This window comes from Podarcis muralis, chromosome 3 (genome assembly GCF_964188315.1).
Source record: "Podarcis muralis chromosome 3, rPodMur119.hap1.1, whole genome shotgun sequence".
In the NCBI taxonomy this organism is placed as follows: Eukaryota; Metazoa; Chordata; class Lepidosauria; order Squamata; family Lacertidae; genus Podarcis; species Podarcis muralis.
In genome coordinates this window covers 92,611,845-92,618,094 of record NC_135657.1, presented here as the reverse complement: position 1 = coordinate 92,618,094, position 6,250 = coordinate 92,611,845, and the positions used below count along the sequence as shown (strand labels likewise).

The 6,250-nt window shown below is 47.8% G+C and overlaps 1 pseudogene; it reads left to right on the top strand.

Annotated features, from left to right (window-relative positions):
• The first annotated feature begins 200 nt into the window (after positions 1 to 200).
• On the top strand, positions 201 to 1,676 carry LOC114593328 (growth factor receptor-bound protein 2 pseudogene; annotated as a pseudogene).
• Positions 1,677 to 6,250: the final 4,574 nt, after the last annotated feature.

The following is a 6,250-nucleotide window of genomic DNA, read 5'->3' as shown; positions in this document are numbered from 1 at the left end:
AAAAAGAAAAAGAAGAGCATAATCAGGGTTAATAAAAATGTGGATAATGCAGAGATTTCCTTTCTAAAATATCCTACTGCTACTACATGACTTTTCTTTAGAAGTTTTTCTCCATTCCGCCTTTTCCACCATCCCAGCTTGGGGGAGGATGTGTGGCAGTGGAGGGTGGGAAAGATGATTAGCAGAGGAAAGGGTTTTAAAAACCCTCCCCCAGAGCCCCCATCTTCTTCCAAAACAGCCGCCCGCCTTGAGACCGGATTGCGTGCGGAAGGCGCGGGGTTGGCGCGCGATTGCACCCGGAAAACCTGAGAGCGCCTTAAACCAGGCTATCCTAGCGCCGTCGGAGAAAAGGGAAGCAGCTTCGTAGTGGGGCAACCTTCTTCTTCCAGAGGATGGAAGCCGTAGCCCAGTACGATTTCCAACCCCGCAACTGGGACGAGCTCCGCTTCCGACGGGGCGACGTCCTGAAGGTCTTGGAGAGAGATTCCGAGCCTCGCTGGGCCAACGCGGAGCGGGGCGGGCGCGAGGGCCTCATCCCCGAGAACCGCATCGCCTTCAAGCCCCACCCCTGGTTTTGGGGCAAGCTCCCGCGGGACATTGCAGACGAGGCGTTGGCCAGGCAGAGCTTCGACGGCGCGTTCATGATCCGCGAGAGCGAGAGCGCTCCGGGCGGCTTCTCGCTCTCGGTCAAGACGGGGCCCGACGTGCAGCACTTCAGGGTCTTCCGAGACTTGAGCGGGCACTACTACCTCGGCGCGGCCGCCTTCAACTCTCTGAACGAGCTGGTGCAGCACCATCGGACGACCTCCATCTCCCGGGACAGAGTCATCCTCCTGCGGGACATGGAGCAGGGCCCTCGGTACCCGACCTACATGCGGGCGCTCTTTGACTTCCGGCCTCAAATGGCGTGCGAGCTGGGCTTCCGACGTGGAGATGTCATTCGGATCCTGGACGATTCGGACCCCAACTGGTGGAAAGGAGCCTGCGAAGGGCGGAGGGGCATGCTGCCCCACAACTTCGTGGCCCCAGTGAAATGGGATGGGTGTAGCACCGGTGGTGGGGATGCTGGCGTGCGGGAGAGGGGATTCACTTGGCCTTCCACCTCCCATCAGCTCTGACCATTGGGCATGCTGGCTGGGGCTGAAGGGAGTTGTAGGTGGGCTTCCTCTGGAGGAAAGGGGAAGCAAACAGATTCCCCACCCCCTGGCTTAAACACACACAAACACACACACACGTCTTAACTGGCACCAATTCACTGGACTCCTGCGATAAACAAGTGTACCAGTCGGTTTATCCTGTGCATGGATTTCAGTCTTCTTTTAAAGTCCATGATGAGCTGCTCTGAAAGGATTAGAGGTGAGGAAGGTGGAGAGAGAGGGGCTCCCCTTTGCTCACCCACTTTGCCAAGTCACACGGCTGTTTCGAGACATTTTGGACAATAGCCAGATCAACCACAAGGACAGTTGTTTCCTCTCTCCTTCAATTTGTGGTTGAACATATTCTGGTATTTATTTATTTTTTCCACAAAGCTGTGTTGTTTTTAAAAGTTTCAGAAGGCGGTCCAGAGCTTTTCAGGTTTCGTTGTCCCCTGATTTGTGTAAATTCTTTTTAGCGGGTGATGGAGAGAAACGCAAGTTTTAGCATGAAATAAATTGACCAGATGGTACTTCATAAAACGTTTTGTAAGTATCTGATCTTTATGACCAAGTGGGGAATGGCGAAATCTCTTCCGTATGGATTGGCTATTTGTGAAAAAGAGGCCTATTTGAGCAGAGTGTTTCCTTGCAGCAGAGGCAATGTAAAACAGCTTGGGCATTTTCTTTACATTCAGGCAGCCTCCTTTCATTCATTATTCTCATGTGGAATAGGTGGGTGACTTATTAGTTGGGGTCACCATCACTCCTAGGCTCTTGTATTCTCGGCAGCCAGCAATTCGTGGTTTACTGGACAGCTAGCAGCTGGGAGAAAACATGGCTAGAGCATATAATGATGGAGATCTCATGAGGGATCACCTTTTCTGCATTGGTAATAATAGTAATAGTAATAGTAATAGTAATAATGTAATTTTATTATTTATATCCCGTCCATCTGGCTGGGTTTCCCAGCAGCAAAGTAACAGTAGCAAAGTAAAATTACGGTACTTCTGTGCTAAGAAGGGCTGGTGAGAACTCTTTCCCATCTGACCATCAAGTGGGTACCGTAATTTAGAACACAGACCCTGGAGTAATATTGGGGGAAGCATTGCAGAACAACTGCTAAAGCAGAATGGTGTGTGAATGGTCCAGCAGAAATCAAACACCAATTCACTATTATTGCATCAATGGAATATTGCAGAATATACCCACAAAAATCACAGGGGCCACAGGATTGCAGGAGTGGATGGGTATGTACACCCCCCCCCCCAACATGCAATCACATATGACCCACTTTTCCTCGCAGAAGCAACATTTCGCTTTCTGCACATGAATGTCTCCTGCCTCAAAGAAAACAATACTTTTGAATGTTTTACTTTTTCAAAATGGGTGGGGAACCTTCAGCCCACAAACCAAGATTGTTGGACCATGAGGCTATTTCCCCCCTAAACCCTGCCTGCCTGCCTGCCAGTCAGCTGACATCACTGGGTAAGGTCAGCTGATGGGTCTGGGGGGTGGAGTTCCACCCTGCTGGGAACTTTTGGGGTTTGCCTCCTTGTCTTTTTCTCATTTGAATTGGTCTGCCCCCCCCCCCCTTTAAAGGGAAACAAATTTCCCCTTCTGGGGTTCCACATATGATTCTGTAACCACTTGGCAACTGCAATTTCTTTCCATAGGTATTTGCTTTAAAGCCTTCAAAAGTACAGAATCTGACTGGATCTCTGCTTCTTCCCCAGTCCATGAATGACGCTTTGTAAATACTTTGTGAAGTTGTTCAAATATATCCCGGCCAAGTGCATGGCTCATCAAGTGCAGAAGAGGCCTCCCTGCCTCTGGCTCTTTGATAAAAATGTTCAGACGGTCTGATCTGTGTGCTGACTCCCAGTTTCTGACTGAAGCTTTGCAAACAGCCTAGGGATGTGGTGTGGTTACGCCTCTCTGTGGATTCACTCGAGTATAATTAATATGCTTTCTTGCAGGCAGATCTGTTAACAATTTAAAGCGCACAGTTTCGAGAGTAATACCCCAGAGGGCAGTCGGGCAATAGCATTGCTGTGGATATCTCTGCTTGTTTTGTGGCTCAAGAGGAAACAACCCTTCGTCTTTTAGTAATTTTTGTCCTATTGTGAGGGAGGTAACCGTTCAAGGCTGTTGCACATCCCATTCAGTTCTTAAGAGTTCCCCATTCGCCTTTCTTCCAGGGCATTTACACGCTGCAAAACACTGCTAGCACAAACTTGTCCCCAGTATGTTTGTGGCAGAGCAGACTGTGCATGCTCAAAGCTGCTTTGGCTCCTTTTACTTGAGTGCAAAGTGCTTTTGTAGGGTAGGCAAGGCAAAGACCTCTGTCTGTCTTTCTATATGGCAGGCATAGGCAAACTCAGCCTGCCAGATGTTTTGAGACTACAATTCCTATCATCCCTGACCACTGGTCCTGTTAGCTAGGGATGATGGGAGTTGTAGTCCCAAAACATCTGGAGGGCCGAGTTTGCCTATGCCTGCTCTATGGCCATTTAAAAATATAATGTTTAGGCACATGCAATCCTTTGAAATGGTGGCAGCAGAGAAATTGGGCCCTTCCAGACAGCCTGTTTCTTGAGCACTCATCCTGATTTACTTGCAGAAAGCTTATGTGGACAGTGGCGTAGCGTGGGTTGTCAGCACCTGGGGCAAGGCAAGTAATTTGCACCCCCTAACCCGTGGATTTGCGCCCCCTAACCTGTGGATTTGCCCTAACCCCAGATGTTGCGCCCGGTGCGGCCGGCCCCCCCTGCACCCCCCACGCTACGCCACTGCATGTGGAGGTTAGATTTTATACAGATGTCTGTTTTGAGGAGCGGGGAACAGGGGAGAACAAGATTCTCGCCCCACAGCAGAAAAACCCACACGTAATTTTGCTTGCAGGTACATCTGTATGTACCTTACGTTTTCAGCATCAGGCAAAGCCCCAGAGGTTTAAAACCCACTCATTTGGACACCTGACACAGATAACTGGAAGTGAACTGAGCCATAATATTATGACACAGCAGATGCAAAAAATACAGTCAGACAACAGCATCCGCCTAGCGTGCAGGCAGCCCTGCTGGTTTTGCAAGAGGACCAAAACTAGGGCAGGGAATTAATCTCCCAGGGCCACTGGGAAAAGGAGGCCTAGCTGGCCGAGAATAACGGCACTCTCGTTCCAAAAGGCGTTCCGTACGGAGGAGACACGAGGCTTTCGGATCACTCATCATAATGTCACTGCAGAGAGTGAGTCAGCATGAGACAGACATGGGGAGTGCCAGCATGGAGGGAGTAGGACTGCTTGTGTCAGCAGCTTTCCCTCTCTGCCTTCTTCCAGAAAGGCATCTCATTTCAGCCGGGGATGAGAAGCTTACTCCAGGGAGAAACCTAGTGGAGAAATTATTATTGAATTTGAATTTGACTGTCAGAGCTGTTGGACAGTGGAACAGATTTCCAGAAGAGGCATTGGACTCTCCTTCCTTGGAGGTTTTTAAGGAGAGGTTGGATGGCTAATAATAATAATAATAATAATAATAATAATAATAATAATAATAATAATTTTATTATTTGTACCTCAGCCATCTGGCTGGGCTGCCTTGCAGGGGGTTGGACTAAATGGCCCTTTGCAGTCCCTTCCAATTCTATGAAATGATTCAAGATCAGTTTGTTTTGTTCTTTTACTGCTTGTGGCCATGTGCAAGAAGCTAGTCTGTGCAGATGCGCACTGGAACTGTGTGGACATGAATATACAAAGGTACCTCGGGTTAAGAACTTAATTCGTTCTGGAGGGCCGTTCTTAACATGAAACTGTTCTTAACCTGAGGTACCACTTTAGTTAATGGGGTCTCCCGCTGCCGCCGCACGATTTCTGTTCTCATCCTGAAGCAAAGTTCTTAACCCGAGGTAATATTTCTGGGTTAGTGGAGTCTGTAACCTGAAGCGTCTGTAACCCGAGGTACCACTGTATCGGCACTACAGCAGCACAGCATGCAACTCTGGGTGGAGCATTTTGGAACCCAATTTCTCCCAATCTATCTGATCATCCCCATATTGGGTAAACCTAAATTTACAGGGGGGAAGCATCAAGACTGGTGGTGTTTGAGAGTAACGGCATGTGGACTGCACAAATTAAATAGGAAACAAACAGCTGCAGGAACACTGTAAACTGTGGTGTGTAGACAAGCCTCTAGTCATTGAACTCTTAAAGGCAAAAGAATCCAGCCAGTACAAAAGGAGGTGAAATTAAATCAGGAATTGCTAACTTACATCCCTCTAGGCCTTGCTGGATCACACAACTCCCACCACCCCAAATTATTTCCCCCCAAATATTTATTATTGGTTTTCATGTAAATGCAATAGCAACATATAACAGCAGTAACTTGTCCAGTGGTACAGTCTATTAAGTTTCATATGCAGTACACAGTACACAAGCAATATGTTTTATTTATGCATTATCAATTCAACTATCCTCTCCACAGAGATACTTGCGTTGTAGGTGGAATGAAACACTCTTCTGTCTCATTTATAAAGGAAAAGAAGGGAAGCCAAGTCTCACCAAAAGTGCCTGTCCTTGAAGTGCCTTTAAATACCCTTCTGTGGCAAGTACAGTGGTACCTCGGGTTACATACGCTTCAGGTTACAGACTCTGCTAACCCAGAAATAGGACCTCGGGTTAAGAACTTTGTTTCAGGATGAGAACAGAAATCGTGTGGCGGCAGCGGGAGGCCCCATTAGCTAAAGTGGTACCTCAGGTTAAGAACAGTTTCAGGTTAAGAACAGACCTCCGGAACGAATTAAGTTCTTAACGCGAGGTACCACTGTAAGTTGTTCCGATAGAGCTACGTTCCAAATACGATTTAATCAGATTTCAATAGGTTGTTCCTAGTAGTGGGCTATTGTTAAACGGGCTGCTGATAATAGAAAAAAATACTAAATCTCTGCATTTAAAGTTATTGTTTAGATTTGAGTCTGATGATAATAAGGCAAGAGCTGAATTGGCCACCACCGCTAATTATTGACCTTGCTGGCTCGGGCTGATGATAGGAAAGGGCCACCATTCGATGAAAATCCACAGCAGTAAAGGGACCCCTGACCGTTAAGTCCAGTCGTGGACG